Source organism: Triturus cristatus, chromosome 5_1 (genome assembly GCF_964204655.1).
Source record: "Triturus cristatus chromosome 5_1, aTriCri1.1, whole genome shotgun sequence".
NCBI classification, from domain to species: domain Eukaryota; kingdom Metazoa; phylum Chordata; class Amphibia; order Caudata; family Salamandridae; genus Triturus; species Triturus cristatus.
This window is the reverse complement of record NC_140587.1, coordinates 448724676-448736289: the sequence shown is the minus strand read 5'-3', so window position 1 is coordinate 448736289 and position 11614 is coordinate 448724676. Positions and strand designations below refer to the sequence as shown.

Genomic DNA, 11614 nt, shown 5'->3' with positions numbered 1-11614 from the left:
TTTCTCAGGTCTTGCACTATCCTGAAAGTTCCGTTAGGCTTTTTCAAACCCATGATTGGTGAATTACATGGACTACTCATTATCTCTCTCAAGATTACCTGTTCAATCATTTTGTTTATTATAGGAGTGACTCCTGCAATTATTTCTGGTGTCAATTTATATTGGGGAATATTCGGATAACGTATTCCTTCCTTTACAATTATCTTCACAGGGTCTACCCTTTTCATCAGTCCCATATCTTCTCCTGTGAAATCCCACACCTCAGGTCTCACTGTTTTCTTTAATTCCTAAGGCAATTCTTCTGGGTCAAATACAACAAATGTCTCAGTGACTTCGGGTACCATATTGGCCATAGTCATTTTATACAGTACATCCTCCTCAGGGGTTTCAAAAGCTATGCCATCCGGAGTACAGAAAATCATGCAGTTCATTTTACACCACAAATCCCTCCCTAACATATTTACAGGGTGATATCGCACACTACAAAGCGGTGCATGTCAGAGAATTTCCCTATTTTAACTTCAACAGGTTCAGTAAGATACGTTTTTATCTGTCTGTTTGGGACTCCAACTACGTGGATTGTGTCATCCGAGAGAGAAAGATTTTTGACGTCAGCTGATCTAACAGTTGAACGAGTAGCACCAGTATCCACTAGGAAAGTAATATTTTCATCATTTACCTTTCCATCCACAAAAGGGCCTGTCTGATCTACCTCTAGAGTTGCACCAAGTACGCACTCTTCTTCCTCTCCCCGGCACCGTCAATAACTCTCTTCTGACTCACTCTCATCGCGTTGCAGCCAATACTGTGAATCAGCACCAGCGCGCGGTAGCTTTGTTACCTGTTCCTCGGTGTAGAATCCTGTCTCATTACTGTATCTCTGAGGGTTTACGCTCTGTGGAAAAGGTGGCTTTGGCACCTGACTTTGTTGGGCAACCACCTGCTGCTGTCGCTGCGGTTGACCACTCACCTCAATCTGCACCTGTGGATTCAATGATGCATTATCGCCATTAGCACTTGGGGGCAATGTACACTCGGATTTCCAATGCCCTAATTTCCCACAGTTATGACATGGCCATTTCTTTTTAGCTTCGTCTAAACTCATTTGTCTCTTTTCTTTTCCAATATTAGGTTTTTGTCTCACCTGGCCCATGCTCTTTGCTTGTTCAATCAGCTGGGCTTCCTGCCTTTCCGCTACCTTAACCTGAGCCCACATGGCCTTCTCTTTTAGCTTGCGTTGCTTTGCTTCAATTTTGTCACAAAAATATTTCGCATGTCTCAGTACTTCATCTATCTTTTTATTTTGCCAATCTACTGTATGCTGTTTAATCATTTCGCTTACTTCAGGTCTCAATCCATATACAAATCGATATACAAAATGACTTAAATCCTTCCCGCTCAATTTCTCATCACCACTGTATTGCTTACAGGCCAACAGCAATCTCTCATAATAGGCATGAACAGATTCCTTTACTTCCTGGTGAGTTCTATCAATTTTTAACCAATCAGTTTCCTTTGGAGGTACTTTATTCTTCAAAAAGGTAATTACCTGTTCATACTTACTCATTACTTCTGGATCAGGGGCACCTGTTTTAGGATCCCTAGGATACTCTTGGGTGGGCCAACCTACTGTGATTTTACATTCCGCCCATAGATCTGCCGGCACAATTATATCGAACAGACCCTTCAAATCTATCCACAGTACTTTTGATAATTTGACAAATCTTTCCACTTGTCGGTACCACTCCACAGGCTTCTCCCGGAGCCTGGGAAAGTCATTTGTAAATGACAAAATATCCTGTCTAGTCCAGGGAACATGCACATAACCCCCTACTGGGATCTCCCTCATGGGACATTCTGTTACCACCGTCTCCTTTTCTCTTACTGGGAACGCTGAAAGGTCTTATCTGCTGCCTCATCTCTCTTTCGAAACCACCTGCTTTTCCATCTATCTACATCACCCTATTTCCTTAGTATGGCAATTAGCTCTTTGATTTGGGTTAACCTCCCTGCAGTATTTACATTTTCGATATCCTTTTCAGAGAAATCTACTCTATATGGTTTCTGTAGTGTTCTTATCTTTTTAAAGTCAATACCCATTTCGCTTGCTGTCTCCTCCAGTTTTTCATGCAAACTTCTCGCTCTCCAAGTAATACTTTTACAAAGAAACATTAACTCCTCGTCCTGGTATGCTTTTAATTTCTCAGTTGGAATAGTTCCTACTATTAATTCCTCCAGCGTTATTTTTAATTTTGTGACATCTAAAGGTTGAGGTTCTGTATCTTTTCGCTGCAAACTCCTTAACCAATCGCTTAATTCATCAGAAGTGGGACCTACAGGAATTGTTTATTTTCTTATTCGCTCTATATTTCTTTCGGCGTCTCTGGTGCCGATTCTGTTGTCATCAGCGTTTTACTTGCTGGACTTTGATTCATTGTCAGATTTTTAGGAATACTTAACCATGAAGTTCCTACTAATTTTCCCCATGGATTTTCTCCTGAATCTCTTTTTCCCGTTTCAATTGGTTTATTACTATGGTAAGGAACTGTTAAACAATGTTCGCTATCTTTCTATTTATCAAAGACAGGCATTACTGGTCCTATAGTTACAGGTTCAGTTACGGCTTCCATATTTTTGGTTAATTCCCTAATTCTCTCAGTTAATTCCAGAGTAGTTCTAGCCAATTCAGCTGAATTTTCATTTACCATCCTAACAGGTTGTGCTATTTCAGATTCTCTAAATGGATTATTTTTCCCTACCTCAGGTGGCGTTTTCTCAAAAGTTTTATTTCGCACTGTTTCTTTTACTGGCGCACTCGGCATCAGCAACGTGGAGTTTGGTTGATACAGGTGAGGATTTTTATAAAACATGTCCTCGAGCACATCATCCTCCGGCTCATTCACACCATACTTGTAACCTTCTGACCCTGTATTGTTTCTCTTCTCTGTACACTTCCTGCCACTAGTCTCTTCAGCGTTTCTCAATGGGAACATCCCATCAGTCGTGTTTGCACTCCGCCATCTCCTCATCCTGTCATCATGATTTTTCTGTCCACACGGTCTACCAAACATGTAATTATACCTTCCGCAAATTCGCTGCCGTTCTCTTTCATACATCTCATCTTCCCATTCCGTTAAAGCTTCAAACTGAGTAGTTCTAGGTCTCGGTTCTAACCTAATCATCCTTTCTCTTAAGTTCCTTAATACAGCCAAACTAAATGAACCATTTTCTGGAAATGCTAGAACTCCATCTTCCTTTGTATACTTGCCCAATTATCTAACCAAATACATGTATGGTACCCATATTTCGCTACCATAAAAGATGCAGGCGATTTCGGTGGAGGAAGTAGCTGTCCTTCCCTACTCACAATTGGCTTATCCTTTTTAAATAGGTTCTTGATTTTCCCAAACCATTACTTTTTCTCTTTCTCTGGTGGATCGTAATACATTATTTTTCTTTTCTTCAAACTTGAATCGCTAGATTTCCTGAATTGCTTCTCTATGACTATCCTGTTTGCTGTCCAATCGTACCGCGACTCACACTAACGCACCAATCAGGATCGTCTACGTCACACTGGCACTTTTCCACTCCTAGCGCGGTATACACCAGCGCACCAATCCGTGAAAACTTCGTCTCTCAATGGCTGGCCAATCCCAGCGCAGTCTTTCTGCCGTCAGCTTTTCTCGCTACTCCTGCTGACCCCTCCTTTACAAAATTTATCGGCAAACTTTTCTTTAATCAAAATCTGTTAGTAACAACATAAAAACACCACCATTACCTGTTTCGCTAAACCAAAGAGATAGTTTTGTCCAATTACACAAGAATTCTGTATTTCTCGAGAGCAGCGTTTACCTCTGCCCTTCCACAGAATTATTCAGTTTCGCTGATAAAGTAGCACTTCCCTCTACCTTACCCTTCTAACAAGCAAAAAGGCTAACCGTTTCTCTGGGGATAAAACACATGTGGAGACTACACTGCTCCTGAGAATTAAGGCCAGAGTTTCACGAGAGAACCTGTTGCTATTGCACTCATACACATTCACACAGAATACGTCCCTAACGATAACACACGCCGATGTTACCAATTCGAACCCAGACAATGCGTCTTGCGACTTCACTTGCCACACGTTTTCCCCCATGTGCCTACAGGGCAACCAGACAATACACTGTGCGACTTCACTTGCCACACATCTTCCCTGTGTACCTACAGGGCATCGAACTTCCTACTTCCCGGAAGTCTTCAAAAACAACATAGAATGCGACGCGACTCCACATAGACTGTTAGCACATAAATCAATAATCAACCATCAATAATCACCAAACCAATGCAATAAAACCATCCTCTGCTACCAGAAAAACTGCTCCAACGGAAAGGGCAAATTTACATATCCTCCCTGCGTCACAGACTCGTCATCACGGTAACTCATCCATACACGCATTCATTGGTGGGGCCCATAACACCAACTCTCGTACGTCTCACTTCGAATCTGCACACAGTAGGAAAGAATCGCTGGGACATGTGGGGAACCTTGTTACCTATCGGAGGGGAATTCTTTTACATTATATACATTATATAAATCTGCACCTATAGAATCCTAACTTTAACATCAAGGCACTCCACCACATGGTCGATGGACCAATTAGTTGGACTGGTTGATGGTGATTTCGAACCAGCTAAAACACATTTAAAGTTTCAGAACCTTTAAATCAATACCTTATTAAAAAATCACAAACTCATTTTCAGTTAATAAATGTTTAGTTTATCTAATTAATTCACCTTCATTGGCATAGTCAACATTTAATCAAGTCAGTATTTTCAATGAACATTTGGCACAAATTTGCATGACAATTATATTTACCTAATTTCTGATACTGGTGACCATTTCCTCGAAACCTGTCAGCCCTGCATCAATCAAATCCCTTCTGGTGTAATCGTCCCATCAATTGCAGGCTAAGACCCAAATAGGTCCGGGAAAAGTTATTTCCGCTCGGCACGACACAGTCCCAAAGGTATTCAAAGGACCAGGAAATCGTGCAAGCAAATTGACCAATGGAAATTCAGAACACACTTCTGAACGCACTGGCCTACACTAGTAGCTACCACCCTCTTCTAAGGTTCCCCTTTTATAAGAAATTCTAGGATAACCTGCAACATTCTCTAAAATCGTAAGGCTCTGATTGGCTGAGCTACTAAAATTTGAAATATTGGATGTGGTTCTCAGAGTCTCTTGGTTCTCATGGAATTGAATATGTCATCCTTTAGTTTGTACAGTTCTCATGTGAAAGGGTCCGAAGTATCAATATGCAGACCTCTGAGGACACGTTGCCATTGTCTTTTCTGTCATTCACACTAGTTGAGTCTTGGCAATCCTCCACGTTCCTATCCTTGACGAGGAACACCGTGCCCCAAACTGGAGGACGACCGGAGATCTTCACAGCCATCCGAGTCTGCGCAGTAGACATCGCGCTCACACGACGGTGGTCACTTCCAAACTCCATTTTGAATATTGCGGCCTAGTAGGCCCAAATGCCAACTTAAGCAAAACAAACATAAAAAAAATTAATATACGGAAATGAAGATTTAAATGTTTAAACCCACACCAATCCCAATGTATATTAGTATTTTCCTAGCTTATAGCAACATTTAAAGCAAAAATACTCACCATTTCGCCATACCAGGAACGCAACCATTACAATAGCAACATAAATCATGCAATTTCTATCACAACACATTCTACGGTTAATATGCGTACCACAGTTAGTCATTAGAATTATTTGCCATGCAATTAGCTTTTAGTCCCTCGTGTAATTCGTGTTTATTAAGGTGCAATGTTGATTAGTAATGATACTCAAAACAGTTAATAAAAGTAAATATTTAGAATAGTTACGTAATTAGTCTTTTATCATGCAAAATAGAGAAGGTATACAAAAATTAGCTTTACCTGCTCCACCACCATTGTAGTGGTAGTGCAGTGGATATGTTGGTAAAGTCATCCGAACTGGAGGGATGAAAGTATTTTTTTTAGATCCTGATTATCATGGGCTGGCAAACATATTTTGGGTAAAAACTCCTGTTTGCACTCAAAATGGGATTAAGAGTCAGAGGAAATTTCCCTCAACATTGAAGTTTACACCCACAAGTTGTAGCCAAAAAATCCTGAGTCAAATTGTTGGAGCAAAGTGTGCAGACTAGAATTTTGAATATCCAGTAATAAGAATTGTGTACAAATTGCATGCTATCCCCCATTCTTGGGGTGCAAATCGAAATCTGCTGCAAATGGGGCACTCATGAAATTTCACAGCATGTGCTTTGCTACATTTGTGGGTGTACAACAATCATCAGGCCCTTAGAAGGAGCATGCGTTTGTGCTTCATTGTCATTGAAGGTATTCGTGTTTCACTGTCAGTGTTCGCTTGTTGCTTCTTGGGATTAGTGCTTCCTTTATCAAATGTACGTAAAAAAACTGGGCGGGAGGCTACCACAGTCTTTAGGCAGGAATCCTTTAAAAGGAGAGGCTTTCCCTTTTCAAATGGTGCCTCTCAGGCCATCTTCCATGCCTAGTCGGTGGCAGTATGCCCGCTTGTGGGCACTGCAACAAACAAAATGGTAGCCACCATTTCTCCCTGGAGTCTACTGCCACTTTTTGCTTCTCTGCGAGGCTGATTGGTTGCTCAGAACCTTATGCATCCAAGGAAAGAGAAAAGGCTTTCCCAGGAGTGTTGACCCCCTCCCAAACACAAATCACTGTGGCCCAATGGTACATTTCTTCTAAGGTAGCATGACCTTTCTGATCCTTATTTCAGAGAGGCACAGTTGGAAAGAAGAGACATTTCCAGTGATCCTTCTCTTGTGAACTAATTCAACTAGCGGGTGGATTTATGCCCACAGGCACAAGCCTCATTGACAAAATTGGACCATCATTGTTCCCTTGCCCTTAATGGGGTGGATTGGGAGGACGGGGCCCAGTCTCCCCCCCCCCCCAGCGAAAGAAATAGATTAAAAAATAATGTGTCCTCTGGGGGGAGTCAGCCCACAATAAAAACATTTTCTAGTGGCCTAATGGAGGATTCCCTGAGCAGAAATCCTTTGAGGAGGGGCACATTTGGTAAGTATTAGACCCTCATCTTTCCAGTAGTGCCTGTAATATATCAATGTTTGCCCTGGGGCAGCGTTAGGCTCCTGGGGAAAAATGTCAGCCGTCATGTAACACTCATGGCTAGTGGACCATTTTGCTTTACCTGAGAAGAAGGGTAAGGGGAGATAGGGTCCTATAAACCCCTGCTAGGAAGGGGAAATGTTAACCAAACTTTTCACCACCTGGTTGTTGACCCTTAATCTTGGGGGGCGACCCTCCAATAAAATATGTCTCTAGTGGCACAACCCAACTGCGATCCCTGAGCAGAACTCCTTGGAGAGTGTTTGGAAAGGGGACGCTCTCAAAGGGTACAGTCTTCCATCTTCTCTTATAAATGGCTCCTCTCCCAGGCTCGGAGATATCTTGAGTGGCTGTGAGATATCCACCTAGATGCAGAGACTCACCTGTCTCGAGCACCTAGATCTTCCTTCCAGAGGATGATATTAGGAGCTAATGCAGAAGCGATTCCACACCAGCCCTCGGTCAGGGCATAAAATGAGGAAGCCTTTGTGGCAAGCATCGAAGGATTCCCAGTTCCTCAACGTGATGTTCAAGTTGTCTAAAGCGAAACAGTGGACAATGAGACCGTCACATTGTGCACACTAAAGGGGTTAAGTAAAGGCATAACAATCCCCATTTTAACATGATCAGTACCATACTGGTGGTGAGCCAGCATTTGGAGTGATCGTGCGCAATATTCTGTGATCAAGAGCATGTAGTGGCCATGGCAAGACAGCAATACTGGTTGAGTGTTAAAGTTTGGGAGCAATGCAATGAAAGCGACGACAGAGCTGAGTGGAGTAGACTGGTCACATAGGAGTTCTCATGTATCTCAAACAGATAAATAAATGAACAGTTTGTATCTTGTTAAGATAAAATTCAGATCATTACAAGATGTGAAGGCGTTGTGGATGTAGCAAGACTAGAAGTGGTTCTACATATCTCAAAATCCTACCTTTTTTAATACATGCATTTCTAACATAATCCAAACTCTCCTAACTTATCCTCACCCAAACCAAACCAATACAGCAAAGCATAACACAACACACAGTACAAGACGACATAGCACAACACAACATAACTGCATGCCATTACATAGAATAACAGAAAAATAGGCAAACGTTGACACCCCACACCAGACCTTATGACTTTGCAATGCTTGTTTGCCTTTTTGTGACTAGTTGCCTTCATGTACTTTGCGTCGCTAATGTACGGTGCTATGTTGCCTTAACTGGCCTGGTTCGAAAAAGCAGAAGCAATGCGCTATAAAATGGCATCTGGGCACTGGGGTCAGGAATGATAAGCAACACTGAGAGGCCAGAGCATGGATATGGTACAAACAGACCGATAACAAAATGTAGTGAGATGCACACCAGCGTACTCGAAGATTTAAACACATGTACTCCTTCAAACTAGTTTTGGCGTGCAAGCATGATTCGCGCTCCGTCCAGTTGCACTTCACAACGTAAACAAAACACATTGACTCCTTTTTCGGTGCCACTTCAAGATGCACAGCCGTTTAAGAATGAATCCAATCAATCAAAAGTTCCTTATTCTTTACTAATCCTTTTATCCGTCATTTACTCGATATCTTTTTTATAAATTATTCAATTCATTTTACTCATTCCGATCAAAACGTAGGAGGCGTTTCTGTTATCCACATGCCACATCTTTATTAAAATGACCCAATGCATTTCGGGATAAAATCCCTTCGTCAGGGGTATCGTGACATGTGCAGCATCGCGCATTTAAAATACACCAAGTTCGCTCATTAGCCCTGTTCCTGAGCACATCTCCACATCGCGCCACAGCCCCGATTTTCTTTGCGGTTGAACTAAAGCTGCTGCTGGAAACTAGTACAATTTAACTCCCTCATCCCTAATTCTCCCCAGGTGAATGATCACGTGCGCATGTGATCATTCACCTGGGGAGAATTAGGGATGAGGGAGTTAAATTGTACTAGTTTCCAGCAGCAGCTTTAGTTCAACCGCAAAGAAAATCGGGGCTGTGGCGCGATTTGGAGATGTGCTCAGGAACAGGGCTAATGAGCGAACTTGGTGTATTTTAAATGCGCGATGCTGCACATGTCACGATACCCCTGACGAAGGGATTTTATCCCGAAATGCATTGGGTCATTTTAATAAAGATGTGGCATGTGGATTACAGAAACGCCTCCTACGTTTTGATTGGAATGAGTAAAATGAATTGAATAATTTATAAAAAAGATATCGAGTAAATGACGGATAAAAGGATAAGTAAAGAATAAGGAACTTTTGATTGATTGGATTTATTCTTAAACGGCTGTGCATCTTGAAGTGGCACCGAAAAAGGAGTCAATGAGTTTTACAAACAGACCGATAACCCTGGTATGAAGCCTCAAATAAGAACTGACAGGGTCAGACATGGAAACTGTGGAAGATAGAGGAATGGAAACTAGCATGAGAGATAGCGCCGATCCACTTCCAGGTCATGGGTGGTACTTCTGGAGCAGTTAGTGCAGCATCAGTTTATAGGACTCTCACAGGCACTGGGTAGGTGCCTGACAACGTTGCTAGTCGTTTCACCTTTTCGTTCTGAAACAGTTTGTCACTCAGTCTTGAATCACCACACTGTATTGTTTTCTGGTTCCCCCTCTGTTCTGACCCGTGTTAATAACCAGACCCTTGGTTCCCTCCTATTCCTGCACATTCAGACTGCTTGAGATTTCCTACCCCATCTACCTCCCCTTACCTGCTCACTTGATCCTCAGGCAAGGTTCCTCTTACATTGTTCTGCTCCACACCATCTTGGCAGCACTGCTCACTTCTCCTTAGTGTCTTTGACTCTGAGCCTCTACCCTGCTAGCCCCGGGGTTAGTTACAGCCTTCCCTACTGTAGTATCCTGGTTTGCTATGGTTCATGATGTGCCAGTGGAATGCTGCCTGAATGATGCAAGATGGAATGTTGGGAGTGGGAACTCACAGTTGGAGAAGGGCTGAGCGCCTGGCTGGCTGCTCCTGGTGGGGCTGAATACTACTGTACTTCTAACCTGTAACCAACTTGAATAAATCTACATAAAAGTACATTCTGGATGTGGACTTGATTACTACATTTTATTGGCGACGAGTTAAAGAAAAGAACCTGCATCTTCTACCTCTCAAATTCAAGTGGAAGTGTCTGGGAACCTTGAACTATTTTCTTCAGTACCTGTTTTGTAGTCTACCATCCAACTGCCACTTCAGCCCCACCAGTGACCTCCACATCGGTCGCCCTCATCATCCTTCCAGTTGGTTCCCGTGCTGTGCCCTCAGTGAGGGTAAGCCTGACACTCTACAACGCCTTGGTCAAGTGCTGTGCCTTCATGAGAGGGTAAGCCTACCTACGTCTGGAAAATTTACAGTGCCTCACAAACCAAGCTGACTGCTTGTGCTCTGAGGTACGTTCTTTCATTACCTGGAAAGGTTTTATTAAAGCAACATATTATTGGGACTTTCTACATCTGGAGCTCTGTGCTGCAGCTCACTGTTCTCAGATAAAAGATACCTACCATTAGTGAGCCAGAGTCTTGTTTTGGTATTTATCAACAGTGGACAGTGTTTTGAGGAAACCAACACTCCTGTTGACCATCTACGAAGATTTATGGGCTAGTTAAGCCTCTGAATATGGGATCTGTATGAGCATGGAGGTACCAGGATTGACGTGTGCTCTATGCTTTAAGTGCCATGTTTACTTCTGAGCCTCTCTTAATATTGGGAGCGACGTGTTTGTGAAAATTGGGATTCCATAAATATTTTACTTGAAGACTGCTTGTGGAGCAATGTAAGTTTTATTTTTTCATGTTTAACTTTGTTCTCCACTGAAATATGGGATATTTGACAGTTTCCCCTCAAGTTTAAAATTTGAAATTCAAGCGCGTCGCGCGCACACTCACCTGTGTGTTGAGTCCTGCAGTCCTCCCGTGTGAGCATCTATGACGTATGCTCATCCTCGTCGATTAAGGCTGTTCTGGACGTTTTGGTGCAGAAGCGCACCGTGAGCCATCCAGCTTTCACGTCGTTTGCGTGCCTCCATTTTGAAGTTGGGTTTTCATCATATATTTTCAAGTGTTCACGTCCATCATCGTTGGTATGATATTGTTTGTCACGATTGGGAGTTTTGCCAAGTGTTTTATTTATTCCTTACTCCCGTTTTAACTGCAGCGCTAGAAGGTCATCCCTTGACAATCAGATGGATCGTCTTACAGAGGTCAGTGTATGCTACCCTCTGGTGTCAGTCTTGATGTACCTTGTGCCGCTTTATATTTGGACATAATGAAAGAGTAACTGGAAGGTATTCTCTATTTGACAGTACACATTTTTAGGCTTATTGGAGCGATGATATCATTTCAACATGAACTGGGTTTCATTATTTCAATGCTCTTCACAAGGTTATGTTGCCATCTAGTGTGCCAAGTTGGTATTTATCTTTTGAATTAGAGACCATCCATCTTCTGTGGCTTTA

At 42.4% G+C, this 11614-nt stretch overlaps 1 long non-coding RNA gene across 1 annotated transcript; it reads right to left on the bottom strand.

Annotated features, from left to right (window-relative positions):
- Window positions 1-4781: 4781 nt before the first annotated feature.
- Window positions 4782-11081, bottom strand: LOC146831044 (uncharacterized). The gene is made up of 3 exons (XR_014961224.1): window positions 11046-11081; window positions 5942-5998; window positions 4782-5533 (listed from the first exon to the last, which is right to left on the bottom strand). It is a non-coding gene; the product is annotated as an uncharacterized LOC146831044 (long non-coding RNA).
- Window positions 11082-11614: the final 533 nt, after the last annotated feature.